At 44.8% G+C, this 16141-nt stretch overlaps 1 pseudogene; it reads right to left on the bottom strand.

Moving 5' to 3' along the window:
• The window catches only part of LOC119381417 (uncharacterized), a 101324-nt pseudogene that overhangs the window by 25615 nt on the left and 59568 nt on the right, over positions 1-16141 (bottom strand).

The following is a 16141-nucleotide window of genomic DNA, read 5'->3' as shown; positions in this document are numbered from 1 at the left end:
GGTAACGTTCAGTTACACCGCACCAATACGAAAGAAGAAGTGTCGTTTATCAATAAAGTGTTTTTCGCATATATTGATGAACTCGTGAACTCTAATGATAGCAAGCAATTCAGTGGTGATAAAAGTACACGTGGGCAGTGATCAGACTTTAAATAGATCAATGCTGCATCTGTGTGCAGCTTACCGAGAATAATCATTACAAAGAATAGATCATGCGGCAGCGACTGTGATAATTCAGAAGCTTGTTACATCGGTACAGTGCAATATGGTGGACAGCTAGACCTCATGCGGTTTTCACAACTGTGATGAGGGATGCTGACGCATGAAGTGTGCATGTTCCGTGTTGCGGAATGGGCGCCTCCATTCTATTCCATTTCCATTCCAGGGAACTAGAACTTGCCGCAATTCCATCCTTTCTATTCCTCGGAATGAAAAAAACATAGCGATTGCCACTCGGGAATGGCCGGGCAGTTCAATTCCATTCCTGTAATCTTCAACGTAGGAAAGGCATCTTGATAGTTTTAACGAGTTAACAATGAACGCCCCATAAAGCTGATGCCATCAGACGAAATTAGAACTGCAAAAGTGCGCAGAACACGTTACAAGGTCGAGCGATAGTAGCTTGGTGACATGCTTCTGCAGTACAACCACCTACCAATTCCCATGGGGGCAGTTCTCCTCCATCTACATCTATTGCATGGTGAGCAGTTTGTAAGAATGGTTATGTTTTATTATGGTTTAAGCTTAAATCTGTTAATGATAATGATGAGATAGCGTATTTTTATGCTGACAAAAGTAGTGTTCAAGAAGACGAAGCAGTTCTGCCACGCGTCTGGAGCTGTCGTGAATATGGATAAAACTGCGATTTGGTTAATGGGGAACGAAATCCTTTAGATCTGCTGGTATTGGTTAGAACAGTGCACCGCTCGGGCACCTTGTGTCTTTGCATCGCATACGGAACACTGGGCCGCACTGCTCGTCAGCACTCACGCTTGTCAAGTGCGCCTCGCAACATGGATGGGGTTAGGAGAATTTCTGTTTCGCTTGTGCGCAGGTATGCGATGCCTTCCTTGTCGCAAAGGTTCTTTACGTGCGTCAGGTACTAAACAGCTCGTGAGATAAAGATCAGACTGTGCATAGAGTATCCGCCGCTTTCGTGTGGGGCTATCAATGGGAACCAACGCGCAGGGATAATTTGTTTCTCCCTTCAGTATCTCCTGGGTAATACATTTGTTTATACACTAACTTATGCCTCGGTTTCTCTTTAACAAATTGGCAGATCGTTCACACACTTTCACACCACGCATACCCTTGGCTCTCGCCAACTAAAGATGGACCTAGAGAATGCGCTGTGGCCTTCGACCTCGAAAACATGAGCTGAGGCTTACATGACTAATTTGAGTATATGACAAAAGTGGCAATTAAGGGTGTATCAAAATACGGTCCTCCCCAATAACCCTCTTTGCTTGGCGTTGCGAACACGAGTTTGTGCCGATCCTAGCGACCGAGCGATGAAAAGATGCAAAAAAGGATAAACGATAATAATGAAATGATTCCACCCCGGAGCGGTGGGAGTGTGGGGGCTGACCAGCTCTCAGCTCGAGACCCAGGAACGCCTGATCTCCCGGGCTAGAGCAGCAGCGGCCGCTCGCAGCTTTGTCAACTTATATAAGGCCACCCACCTTTATTTTATATTTTTCGGCTCAAACAAATGTTTCTACAACAACAATGACACATCCAGCATTGGTCACTAGTTCTTTGGCAATCAATACGTCTTAAAAGTGCTTAGGCGTTATCGTGATTTTTAAATGCTGCAATAGAGGTCGCAAGCAGTGAAAGGTGAAAAAAGAAGCTTTATTGTACTTTTGCTTGCAGTGAACACAAGCATTGCGCCAGCGTCATTACGCATCACAGCCTAGAGAAGCGCTTTTTGAATCGACAGAAGCAAACACAAAGTGAAGGGTGGGAGACAGCAGGTGACTGGGGCGCCGCCGAGGGATAAAGAACTCACAAGCTTAAGTCGGGTGGGGGTGGGGGGGGGGAGGTATGGCGCCGCCGTAGTTCCGCATAACGGATACCGACGGAACGGCATATAACCGCGGTTACGCGAAGAATAGAGACAAACTTCGGAGAAACACAGCCTATATCAGGACAGAATTGTAGTAGGCGCGTTGCTTATAAATGTACCATGCTTGTACTTAGACAAGCCATTTTAAAAATACTGCTTTATTGTTAAATTCGAGGCTCTGACTTACTAATGTTTCAAGCTTGAAAAACAGCGCGTAGACGAGAACGTGCTCCATATTCGGAAAAAGACGTAATTCTATTTCCATTTCCTATTCCTCCAAGCGTTGTCCCCATTCCATTCCAATTCCATTCTGGGGTCGCGAAATGATTCGTGGAATGATTCTGGAGTCATTTCCAATTCCGCAAGTGGCCACTCCGCAACGCTGGCCTGTTCTACTAACTTCCGAGATAAAACTACAAGTGAACCAGAAAACTGAAAAAGCAACACGTTGCATGATGTAACAGAGGTACATTTTTTTACCGAGAAAAAGGAAATGAATGCTGATTATAATGATTTAGTACGATGTGAAAAACAATTATTATTGGCTGGAAACGCTTACTTCTCTTTAAAATTGTGATTGAGAAAAATAACAGCGTTGCTGTTTCTGCACTCTTCTAATGGTTGTAGCTGTGTAACTGTGGCTGTCTGATGAATCATCGGGCTTTGAAGGAAGGCGCATTTTCGGTTGGGCCGGTTTCGGGTTCGCCTCTGATGTTCGATAACCGCAAGCGGCTCTCCCATCCCGCAGGAGGGGCGTGGGTGAAATAGGCATAACTTCTGGTTACTCCCGCGGACTCAGACAGGACGCTAGGTGCTTCGGAAGGGATGAGACGCGTGTTTGCGGCTAAAGCAACGCAGTAATGTATACCCATTATGAAAAATTGTTGAAGGCTCAATGTAGATTAACGATTCTTCCTGTGCATTTTCTTCAAAGCCGAAAGCCGGGCAATTTGGTAATCAAGTAGCCTAATGCGCGTAGCAGCGCATCAAAACACAAGACACACTGAATGAATGGGCGTATAGACCCTGCGAGTTTAATTTTCTCGCTTTGTTCCGTGTCTTCCAGCGCTCACAAACAACAAAATGCTGCATGCATGCGCATAACCATATCCTGCTTGAGCTCTGGCGTGCTCTTCCGTCATGCATGTATGGCAATGAAAACTCTTAGAGCAGCGCGTAACCAACGTGCCGCAGATTACACCAGAGCGGGAGCGGCCGTCTATCGCAAGATCGTGGTCGAACTCTATCCTATCCGATACACTGATGCATTTAAAGGGGCCGTACAACACTTTTTGAACAATGTCGAAGAACGCTGCCGACAGGCAGCGGAGGCGCCTGTGAAGATGTCAGCTAAATATCATAGCAGTGTACACGGCAGGCAACTTACAATTACGTTTTAAAGACACATATAATGCGCTCGCTCTTCTCTCGGCAAATCACGCCACTGACCAGCCAGACGAAATCGGTGGAGAAAAGCATACGGGCATGGCTGGTTTGGCGACTGCGAGAAAATGTCAGGGTGATGATCCGCGCTGACGTAGCTGAATGCTGCTCACCGACCGACGGAGAATGGTGCGCAAGAGAGAACAAACCGAGACTGCGCAGGTCCTTTGCTATGACGACTACGTGCGAGGAGAAAGAGGGGGAAATTGACATTGGCTGAGCTTCAAGGTCAAGCGCATGCGCAAGGTCATTTTCTGGCTTTGTGCCAGAAGGAGTAGATCTTATCGCTCTAAAAATTCTTGCGGCAGCTACGGCAGGGTTGTTATAGGGGCTAATCGCGAAAGCAGCGGGCAGAGGTTCGATAGAGTTCAGGTGAAAATGCTCAGATTTTACTCTCGTATTGTTCAAGGAAGAATTATTCGAGCAATACTTTCAGTGCGTAGTCCGCGTATAAGTGGCTGTTCTCTTTGATAAGGTACGCGCAGCAGCAGGCGTATTTCAAGGTGTCTGGCCTACCTTCTCTCTGCGCGAGCTCTTTTTATTACGATTTCGCAGTGTTGCACACACGTGTGCTTTTCACTGCATACATAGCCAGACAATGATCACGCATTAACAACTTCTCCTGCATATACTGCACGCGAATAAACAATAAATGGGTTCTTAGCCACACCGCATGAAGTTATTGACTAACCATTTAAATCTAACATGCCTGTAAGCACACTGGCAGTCCATTTATTGGTTCCGACATTTACATAGGGCAGGACACTATGATAATGTGCCGTGGCACAGGCAGCGACGCTGTCATGACCACCGTTTGCGGTGTGTTGTGCGTATATTGGGACTAAATATTTCTTCACATGAAGCAGGTTGAGGAAAAGTATTGTAGTGGGCAGTCGAATTGTGCGCGGCTATCATGGGGGTATCACCTGTGGTATCGGTGTTTAGGTCAGCCCCAGGCACATCTCGTTCCAAGAGGTCGCTCATGTCTTTAGTCAATACGTCGTTGGGAGTGTAATCCTTGTCATCACCACCTGCAAAGCCGCAGTTGAAGGCAAGAAATTAAGGAATGAGCTTAAGGACAAAAACCTGGGTATCATGGCTTGATTAAGAAAGCCACATTTTTGAACAAAGAAAATAAGTTGTGGCGCATTTGCAGCAGATTTCTCTATGGCTAGCTTCCGGGATTTTATGCCGTCCATGAGGAAAAACGATACTGTGGTTAAATAGAGTTGTATGTCTTTGTGTCACCTAAGAAAGTGCGAGTTAAAGAGACAAAGACAAACGCAAACGCAAATTGCCCTAACTCACCGCTAGAGCGAAGTGGGAAAGAAGGGTTTTCGAGGCAGCCCTCCTCCTCCTGACCTGAGCCAGCTTCGGGACGAGGAGGCTGGCCTCGGCGGAGGAAGCACGGCAGACGCCGTCAGCGGTTTGTTCGTTCTTTTTCCGTTCATCTTTGTCTCGGTTTTTTGCACACTTGTTCAACATGCAGAGGTCTTACGGGATGTTGGCCGCTCCCGCAAACAAGAGGCCGCGTGCAGTGCGCACTCCTGAGGAACAACGCCCGTATCTAGACAAGTACTCACCACCGGTCAAAAATAAATGTGCGTGGTGTGATGACCACACAAATTTCACACGTCACATCGCTTTGTGTCGTGACGACCGCCGCCAGCACTCATGACAATAAAATGTGTCTATACCTTTCAATAAAATTCCGTATCACCTCTGCGTGGGGCGCTGCACGGCGCCGCTGGATTGAATTACCTTGCGAAAGACGGTGTAAATATAAGATCACTGGGAGAGCCCTCCATCGTGGAGTGGACAAAATAAATGGCTCACAACGATGATCATACTCAATAGTAAAGAAAAGCTTTACAGCATTGTCACGTTGCCGTGTCGGCGAAGAAGGAAATGGTCGGGCTCTTCAAGAAGAAAGCCTTTATTGGGCCAACTTGCGCCCAGGAAATGAATAGTCAAAGTACGAGCAATGCAAGCTGTACACTGATAGCGGCGATCACTGTCTTCGGGCGTCGCTTGTCTGATCGTCGGCATAACGTGTCTTTTACACAGATTTTTCCAGATTTATCGCTGGTGTTCGCGTAAGCTCTCGAATAAGCTTGACTATTCGCGTCCTTCACGTAATCATATCGGAACTATCTGAAACACTTGCGAAGCATTCGAAAAACGCTATAAAACATTCTTTGTTCCAATTCAATTCGAAGAATGTCATTGACGCGATTGACCAGAACAGGATTGCTATTAGGATTCACAGTCGAGTATCTGATATTTACGGCGAAAGCTTTAAGCATTTCGCTTGATTGAGTTTGCTATGTATTGTCCCCATTCACAAAATTGGACGACGCTTAAGCTTCGCCTTTAAGAGTTCAACGCGACAGCGATATTCTGTTCCTAGTGCGCAGTTCCAACACTACGAGTGTTTAGCAGAATGCGCGCACTAAGGTGTGTGCCTTAGGTAATGGGTAGCATGCTTTAAACCAGGAGCAATTATGCGCGAGAACCTTTTTCGAAGCTGCGATGCACCCACTACGTGGTCTTAAGGGAATACGCGCAGTAATGTGTGTGCCGTTTGTAATGGGTGGCTGTCTTTAAACCACCAAGTCGTTATGATATTGACATGGTGGGACGCCCGATGGCAATGTACGCTTGTACCACGGAATATTACTGCGATATTACATCTCGTACTTTGACACCTGTATACAGGACGCGTATTTTTGGGAAGCATGAAAGTTACTTTCAATTCAGCACCAAGCAGTGGCATGGCTGTGTGGTAGAATACCTGCTTGCCACGAAGGCGGCCTGGGTTCGATTCTCACTCGGACCTAACATTCTTTATTATTTATTTTATTTGCAGCTTTTTCGATTTTTCGGTCACGGACAAGATGATTTTTCGCTCACAACCAACGGCCCCGACGCCGACGGCGGAATTTCTGCGATACGAGCTCTTTAACGCTATCGCGTTAACATTGCTGCGCGGCCTGCGACGAGCGGTGCTAACACTTCTTGTCGGTGGAACCCGCATACATCAAAATAAAGAAATACTGGCACGTGGTAATATGCCTATGGTCTAGGAATACTTAGATAGCTCATCAGTAATATAACTTCTGGTTTCAATATTGGAATAATTGAACAAAATATATGAATGATCACGATTGGAGTTAATTACACAAATCAGCAATATAATCTATAAGCTACATCTATCGCTGAACGTCTTGAAACGTTTTACTAACATTGCAGAACCACTGATGTACATTGCAATTTTATCTGCTTTTAATTTGATAAAATTGTGATTCCGTATTTCCTAACACGACACATTTCACTCATTGTTGTAAAACGCATAAAGATAACTTATTCGGCATCATTGTGATATGCACGCAAACGTTCCCCTCGGACTACTTCCCAGAATGAAATGCATGTCTTCGATCCCCAGAAACATTTGGAAATATTCTCTGGTGCAACTTAGAACCTTCTTCCTCCCTTATTTGCACCGATGTCACTTCTTAATATCTGCTCAATATTTCACTGAACGTTCCTTTGAACTAACTCTTAACTTAAATATTTACGCTTTTGTTACCTTAGGCCACCATTGACAACACTTCTGTCGCCGGCGTGAGAGATATTGGCCTTCTACAGCGTTGTGGTAGCCTAGCAACTAAGATGTTACGATACCATGTTTGAGAACGCGCTTTTGTTTGCCATCCAAAGCGTCTACGTTGCGATGTTCGCGAAATGCAAAGGACACCCGTCGACTTCCAAGCACATTTGGTCAATATCAATGCGGAGTTTCCCACTACGGCGTTCCTCAGAATCATAGCGTTGGTTGGGAACGTCATACCACATAATTACGTTCATAAATTTCCCCTTCGGCAGGCAGTTGTTGTTCAGATATATCGAAGATGTCGAACGATAGAAGCGTGTTGTAAACTCACTCGAAGCCAGGAAAACAACCACCAAGAGAGCCATGGTGACCATGAGAACCAAGGCCGTCACCAGCAGGAACGTAGACACATAACCTCCAGTGTTGTCTCTATGATCAAAAGAGAAATACAACAATGGAGAAATAATCAAGTATTGTCAAAGTGGTACTTCTACGGGGTCGAGCAACATATGGCTTTAGCTTGCTGAATAGTAGGCACACACTCGTAATATTTATTACATTGTCCTTAAAGCCGATAGCCACACTGCGAGCTTAATTGGTGTAGCCTCGACAGACGCCTGTGTACGGTTATTTTCAGAAGCAGTTTCAAGCACTGGCAGGACTCCTTGGTAGAACACTCGACTTACACTAAGAATTTCTCTCAAAATCGTGGTTTTTATTTTTTGCTTCCATAGGAATTTCTCGTTCACCTACAACGCTACCGACGCCGGCAACAGATTTTCTGCGACACGAGCTCCATAACGCTATCACGTTAAGAATTCCAAAGTGTATTAGGACGAACGCCTTAGATGCCTCATCAAACACGAAAAGCGACCATTGTTGTCAAATTACAAAAAATCACCATTCGAAGACATCCCACTGTGCCGTCATCACGGAGTCACAGGTAACTATGACGACGTAACTATGACGTCACATAAAGTCGTTATCACATGACACCATCCCTTGGTTAAAGGTTAGCTGATACCGGATGCACGGCAAAATGATCTGAGGTACAGAGAATTTCCAATGCCTCCAATCCATGAGGCAGTGCAAAACCAGGTTGGGCGCGAAGAGCTTTCGGAAAGGGAAAGGCGGGAGATAACTACACTCTATTGAAAAGAAGATGGCTTTCAGATTTGAGTCGTCTTATGCAAATTCATAAAAGACCTTGTCGCTTTATCTTGCCCTTCCTGCGTTGTTATCGACTGAATCACGTGTGGCGCTGAGCCGTATTAGACGGGCTGGGGTATGTGGGTAGCGCCTAACGTGACTGAAGGAAAGGGTTTCATGACGTGCGTGACGGGCATGCGTCATTTTTCATGCCATGACCTGTTAACCGTGTTCGCCATGCTGTCATATCCTGTGAGGTCAATTTTGGCAGCACAGGATATGACAGCATGGCGAACACCACATACCAAATTTTACATACCAAATTAAGAATATGTTAAGAAATTTACATACCAAATTAAGAATATGACCATGACAGCACCAAGACGTACGCGGATAGATAGATAGATAGATAGATAGATAGATAGATAGATAGATAGATAGATAGATAGATAGATAGATAGATAGATAGATAGATAGATAGATAGATAGATAGATAGATAGATAGATAGATAGGTACGCTCGAAGCGCCATTAATTCGCAGAGAAATGATTCGCATTTACTAAACCAGGCAGGTGGCTAAGCCACGTCGAACTTGCAGCGCCCTCTTGCCACAACATCCTAGATTTTTCTAGCGCTTGCTTCAGCCTTCAATTACTTTGTGTTATCGTTGTTTTGTTACTCGTACAATATTGCACGATTCAATTGGTGTTTCTTTCTCCACGACGCAACTTAATTGTAGAAAAAAAAACGGGAAAAGCTGCTCATAGACACCTTCACGAGCCCCAAGAAACAGAAAAAAGATTTTGACCTTTCAGTCTGTAAAAAAAAAAAAAGAACAGAGCGAGAGAGAGAAAGGTAATCTACACAATGCATGAGTTACACACATAGAAAGAAGAAAAATACATCAATATCAAATCAAACATGAGAATACGTCGGGCCTCAATGCACAGGACCCTATTGCATGCGAATTTTCCATTATTAAAATTTTGAAGCTAAAAGGGGCCCTGCAACACTTTTCTGAGTTATAATTAGTATAGCGCACGACGCTTCACGAACCACATGCCACAGAACTTTTTTTTTTTAAATCCGTCAAGTACCAACAGAATTACAGGGATTTGTCGGACGCTTCAAGCGCTTTCTCTCTCCTTTCGTACGAGCGAGCGCGCTGAAAGCTACGCGCAGAGAGGAGTAACAAGGGGGCAATAAGATGCCTCCATTCGTCAGCGCGCGTGATGAAGGTGAGCCCCTTTTTTTTTCTAACGCGCGCGACTTTCAGTGCGATCGCGAGCGCGCGGGCACGTGGCGGCATGCCGCGGCAGCCACGGTAACTACGCAGCTCACGATGCTCTAATCAGCCAACGGCTGTGGACTTGGGCATATGGCGCACTAATTTGAGTACATGGAATCATTTGTAGAGGGAACAGGAAGCTATGTCTAGCTGACTTTTAAATTTAATTGTAAATTCCCGGCCGCGTGCTTCTCTATAATGTTTGGCTCGCCTGTTCTCGGGACCTTCGACTACTGATCGGCAGCGTTTTCTGACCATGCTCAAAAAGCGTTGCAGGGCCCTTAAAGGCGCACATCTCTCGAAAAAGAATTTTCTTTAATATGTACAAAAAACTGCAGCTGAACGATCAGTTCTGGGCCGTCCGGCAAGCCAAGGATGCCGCCCGAGTCCAGGGACTCCGAGCAGCCACCTGACGCCACCGGGACCAAACTGCCGCCCAACTCTGCTCAATAAAGTCTATTTAGTCTTCTTAATCTGTTGCCTAGGGGAATAGATTTTTTTGTGTTTACATATTTTCTTATGCTGATTTCACATATTTAATCTGTTTTCTAGTGAGGTGCATAGTTTGTGTTCTATTTCATGACAATTTGTAAAATGTAGCTCTTTCTGGATCCACTTTTTCTGCCACTAAACTTCTATATGTATGAGCCATTAATGGCTGATATTTCTCCACATTAACAGTAGAATGTCCAAAGCTCTCTAGAAAGCTTGTATACAATGTTTTTTTATAGTAAAAAATTACATTCTCAGAAGTTGTAAACTGGTCAAAGTTCGTAATAATTATATAAGTGATATATCACGTTTTGATAGAAATAACGGCCCTAACACTTGTGAAGGCGTATGTAGAAATATTTTCCTGCAGATCCGGCCATCGGAAGTAAAAAAACGCGACGTCCAAACTCAAGAAGTTGCCGAAATTTGCATCGTGAGAAGAACGCATTTAAACGGTAAAATTGAAAGCTTCTCTATGTGGCAAAGACAAGCTTTTTCAAATTATTTCTTCCATTGTGAGAGCTTAGGAATCATGGTAACTTTTATCATGTGGCTTTGGCGAAGTCCTCACGCGAAATGCAATGACACTCCTCCAGGTGACGTCTTCCAGGGGACTCTAGAAAACGACAGCTTTCTAGTTTTTAATAGCCAGATTGTCTATTACAAGCTTGTTTTTTGTTTGTCAGGAAAGTAGAAAAACTGAACTTCACAAAGCAATAAAAACATTAAATATGTACTTTTTGGAAAAACAACACGTTTTTCGACTATCATATCTCCTTCTCTGCATTCATGAATAACAAAAAGATACATCGACGAGAGAGGCCACATGGTCTCACATCTGCCGCCGCGATCAGGTGATGGTGATGTGGTTGCTGTATCTTACTCCAGCGCCCATAGTTCCATCACAGCCGATTCAACGAACCGCGACAGAGAGCCCGTTTCTCTTTGTTGCTTTAGGAGCCTGATTGAGCGTGGTATTTGCCGCTGTCACCGGCAACATTGGCGCCCAGTGACGCCATGAAACGAAACGCCAGAAAACGCCGGAAAAAACACTGCATGTTACTCGGTCCTAAATTATGGAGGGAGGCTTGACTTTCATGTGCGATGGCTGCCAGATAGAATTCCGTAGCCTCACCGCTGAAGAGTCAAGGCCGGCTTGTCAGCGCAGTCAAATTTATATAAGAATGAATCAAGATATCATTTCCTGTTTTGCACATAACGTCGTAGGCATTGGCGTTATGTTGAAAAACAGAGGGCCCTGCTCGTAGTCAAGCAACATTAAAATTGATGCCAAGTCTCACCTTCACTGTTTAGGTGTGAATCGTGTGTCACCCGACTGCAGCGTTTCGACACGTCTGTACTAATAGGCTAAATGAACGCATTATCGTCAGTGGCAATGCATAGCCGGTCGTCACAAATGAATAATTAATGGCCCGAAAACGACATTTTCCTCAACCCGCATGTGCGTAGCGGGACGAAGAAAGAAAGGGCTTAAAGCGTGCGACAAGTCCCTACAACTCCCCTCGTTCTTGCGGAACGGATTCGAGAAACTTTTCCAGCAAACGGCGATAGTGAGGCCAATTGATTATTCCTTCAAAAAGTTGTTCAGGGCCTCTTTAATAGATCCTCCTTGTTAAAAGAGGAGCATTCCTCTAGGTAATTGCATACTTGAATTTAAGAAAACATAGGCTTCCGATCTCTTTTTTATCCTATTTTTAATGACTGTGCCGTTCAATCCTGATCGTCACATGAGATCTTGTTGCCTTGGTTTTGGAGTAGTTAGCGTCGACTACGCTCCCGTTATTAAGGCTAAAGCGTTGGATGTGTCATCAAAGGAAAATTGACCGTCGGCGTCTGCTTCTTCGAGATTTGACGAGAGCTCACGGTACTTCGCCATACTCGCGTCTGCGTCGCACGAATGATGAAAGTATAAAAAGTTGGGCTAAAGCCACGTGATAATCAAGTGAATGCTTGCGCAGTTGGCGTACACCCAAATAACATGACCTCCATGTAACGTGACGCCATCATAACGCCACATATCGCCACTTTGCTACGCCATGATGATGTCACATCATGGCGTCACACGATGGCGTGATCGCAGGTCATCACCGCTTGGTCGAAGGTGGGCCGATCACGGAGGCCGTGCAAAAAAACCATGTGAGGTGCAGAAAGCTCGTAATGCCTCCGTTCCTGGAGGCAGTGTAAAACCACGTTAGGTTCAGAAACCTTTCGGAGGCGAGAATGAGGGGCGGGGGAGGGTGATTATTACCTCGACTGAAGGGAAAAAGAAGAAGCTGGCTTTCGCCTTCGAATCGCTTAGGCGGTAGCATGAATAACCGTTCGAGTTCTTTTTTGTCGATATTGGAAGCTTGTGGAAGTTTGTGATACTGTGACACGAATAGCTGAACGGACGGTCAAGCTCAGTGTTTCTCCATGCCTTCGATTTTGTTCTCAAGGTGAAAAAGAAGATACTGCAGACTTAAATTTAAATGCAACGATTTTACAAATACTTGTTAGCAAACGATGATAAAGAGAACAACAATGAGCCAGCGATGCATTTGCATAATGTACTTACGGGAACGACATCCAACCTAATCGAATGGGAGATCAGAAAAGACAGGTAAACAAAACACTCTTTCACACTTTGGCTGAACTGTGGTGAAGGTAGAAAACCGGAGGCACTGCGCCGACCAAAGTAAAAGTTTAATACACACACAAAAGCGCATTTCAGCTCCCACGTGGGAGCCTTGTTCACAAGTAAAATGATAATAATTGCTGGGGTTTAACGTCCCAAAATAACGATATGATTATGAAGGACGCCGTAGTGGAGGGCTTCGGGAATTTACACCATTTGGATTTCTTTAACGTGCAGCTTTAACGTACATACATGGGCCTCGAGAATTTTCGCCTTTGTCGAAAATGCGGCCGTCGCGGCCGGGATTCGATCCCGCGACATTCGGGTCAGCAGTCGAGCACCATAACTAGTCGACAACCGTGGCGGACCGCAAGTGTAATGAAAACATGTGTCCCAACAGTTCGCTTTAAATACGCTTCAATATATTATGCAAGCATCGCACAAATACTGTAGGTAGATTGCCATCGCTCCTGTTGAAAGTGTGCGGAGGGGTCTGTATCAAGAGAGATTCAAAGTAAAGACGTCGTGACAGTTCTTTTTCTCTCGGGAGAACACCTGCCTTCTCCCAGCCGATTGCGTGTCCCCGGGAAGCATGATCAACCAAAGCACTGATTTAAAATTTCCCTCTCTTCACTTCATAATTGTGCTGCTTAAGACGTCCTTTTGTGTGCGTGTATTAAATTTTTACTTTGGTCGGCGCAATGCCTCGGGTTTTGTACCTTCACCATGTATCATCCTAACCAAACGGTCTTCCATCAAACTTTAAACTTGATTACCTGAAATAGTTCATGCAGCAATGCAAGAAACGTCGTTAAAGACCTTTACAACTGATTAGGAAGCGAGAAAATGTCACTGAGTGAAATGAAAGATGAATGAAAAAATGGTGTTAGCAAAACGAAATTTCGCAAATGAGACTATTCCCCCGACTCTAAGCTTAAATGATCTATGCAGCCACCGACAGGATTGTTCTTATATGGAGACATCGTTGAGGTATATCCCCCAGCGACTTCCGAATAATATATCTTAAACCTTCACAGACAATTTTGTTATAAAAGTAAACATACGTCATGCGTAAATATATGTAAGCAATGGTGCTTTGTTCTTATTCGTCTTCAACTAATCGCACTGGCATTGCAGATGGCGAGTTTGTTCCGCAAGGAGCGTTTTAGGTTTGCATGCACCAAGTGAGGCTGCTTATACCGCCTTGAACTACGCTCTTTTCGCTCATTAATGAGTTTAGCCTTCCTAGAGTTTCCTAGACTGCATGTCGTTTACATGAATGCGATCCGCTATAAGCATTTATATGAATCGCCAGTTGTCGCATTAGCGTAAATTTCGCCTCTGTCTCGTCAAGTTTTGATTGGTGGGTTGCGTCTGCCGCTATAACGCATGTATGTACAGCCTCCTGACACTAAACCCTGGTTAAGCCATGTCATTTCTAGGCAACGAGCGAAGAGCGCCGCTTCGATGGCGTCACCATGACGAGGTACGGGACTTGGCCATTACTGCGGGTTCTGGTGACGTCACATTGTAAAAACATTTCGATAATTACCTAGGCATTCCGCAGTCGTCAGGAAATGCAGCTGGAACGCAACCACCGATTGCGACGCGATTGCGGGCTGAGCTGTCACGCATTCATTGGTCCTGGACTCTAACAAGCGCACTCTATTGCACTCGAGGACAGCGACACCGAATAAGAAAAACAGAAAATGACACTGGTTCACACAGCGATGAAATGCATGTTTTTGAAGAAACGAAAGTAATCGGGTTAGCCGAGCCACTCGGTTGGAGCGCTCACATGTGCGACGCTTACATTTTGCAGATTATTAAATTCCTTGATTTTTTGTAATTTATATCACTGCTCCAGCGTCCTCTCAGTGAGATACGATGTTTTGTCTGATATTTAACCAGTTCCCTCTTCATGTCAGCTTGCGATGTCCGTCCACGTGGACGTTTTCGCCGTCTCCGTTAGTGCTGCGTACAGCACAACGACAATTATTAGACGAATGTTGTTGCTTTGCGATGTCATTGCCTATCCGAGCATGTAGCCTGGATTGTTCTTTGAGGAAGAAGACTCTGTCAGAGGTTAAGCGAAAGAACAAGCGTTGGCTAGTGGCTTCACCCAATACAACCACGATCCAAACTCTGCTGTCACGCTGCCTAACACAAAGGACACAAGAAGTGCTTAAGGGCTTGGGACCGTGATATTATAGTTACACAACTGCAGACAACTTATCCCAGTCGCAAGTGATTGTAATTGCAATTGAAATTGAAAATGTTGTGATGATCCGCAGACGCACTATGCAATAATCATTGGGCGAATGAATAATCACTAAAGAGACGAGAGTCTCAGAGTAATTAGCTTATTTGCGTCGGGCACTTAAGCCTATGGTTAGCCCGTTAGGTGTAGGTGATCGCAACACTGTTTAGTATATTTCATCACAACTCGTTGATTGACAGCATTTGTCGCTTCAGTACACTGTAACAAAACAGAAGAATCCTCAACTCTTTTGGCTCAATCCTAACTTAGCGACGTATGTAGTTCGCTTAAAAGAGGCACGTGAACTCCCATTCGGAGATCAGTATAGTCTCTTCGGGGTGTAGTGGGAGGTGCGACCCTCTAGAAAAAGAGTTAACGTGTCTCTTTAAAGAGAGCTGTATATTTAGAAGCTAAGGAGTCCGAGAAAGAATAACGTATGCTGTTTTTTCCTGTTAGAGTGTACAGCGGCGTCTGACGACCGCTCTTTTAACATGCTTGATAGACTTACTTTTTCGGGACGTAGAACCCTCTGTAATGAAAGAGAAGAACCAATAGCATTAATGCGGATTTCATTGCTATAATGTCACCTTATAGAAAAGCTGAATGATGAAGAAAAAAAGTAACGTAGAAAGACTTTGACTAATGTGATTCATGAGACCGAAAAAATGTTTCCTGGATATGTACGCGCGCGTATTTCTCTCTCACTCCGTGTTTGCGCGTGCGCGGGCAAATGGGCGCCGCGTGCGTTGTGCGTTTGTCTGCGCATGTGTGTGTACTGTCAGAGTACACGGAGCTGTATATGCGCACTGCCGTTAGCTCGTTCCTGGAGCCGACACAAAAACTGCGCATGTCAAGGAACAAATCTGCTCATCTGAGCAAAGCACAGCAGCTGCCGATGTCAATGTAAACTCATTATTCAATAATACTTCATTTGGGCCTAGTTGGTACACATTCCTGAGGTAAAAGAAACAGCGCAATCACACAAGACGCCCCACATAGAAAAGACACATACACACAAGCGCTGTGTGTCAGCGCTTTTGTGTCTGTCTTTTCTATGTGGGGTGTCTTGTGTGTTTGCGGTGTTTCATTCACCTTCTTATTCAATTTCTACGTATCCATGCAGACATTTCTCTCGAACTCCCTCGTCGTGGGTAGATTTCACATTGGCCACCTGACAAGCTTAACTGAAAAAA

The sequence above is a fragment of the Rhipicephalus sanguineus genome, chromosome 2 (assembly GCF_013339695.2).
Source record: "Rhipicephalus sanguineus isolate Rsan-2018 chromosome 2, BIME_Rsan_1.4, whole genome shotgun sequence".
Taxonomy (NCBI): Eukaryota; Metazoa; Arthropoda; class Arachnida; order Ixodida; family Ixodidae; genus Rhipicephalus; species Rhipicephalus sanguineus.
Note: the sequence above shows the minus strand (reverse complement) of the source record. Positions and strands in the feature narration are given on the sequence as shown.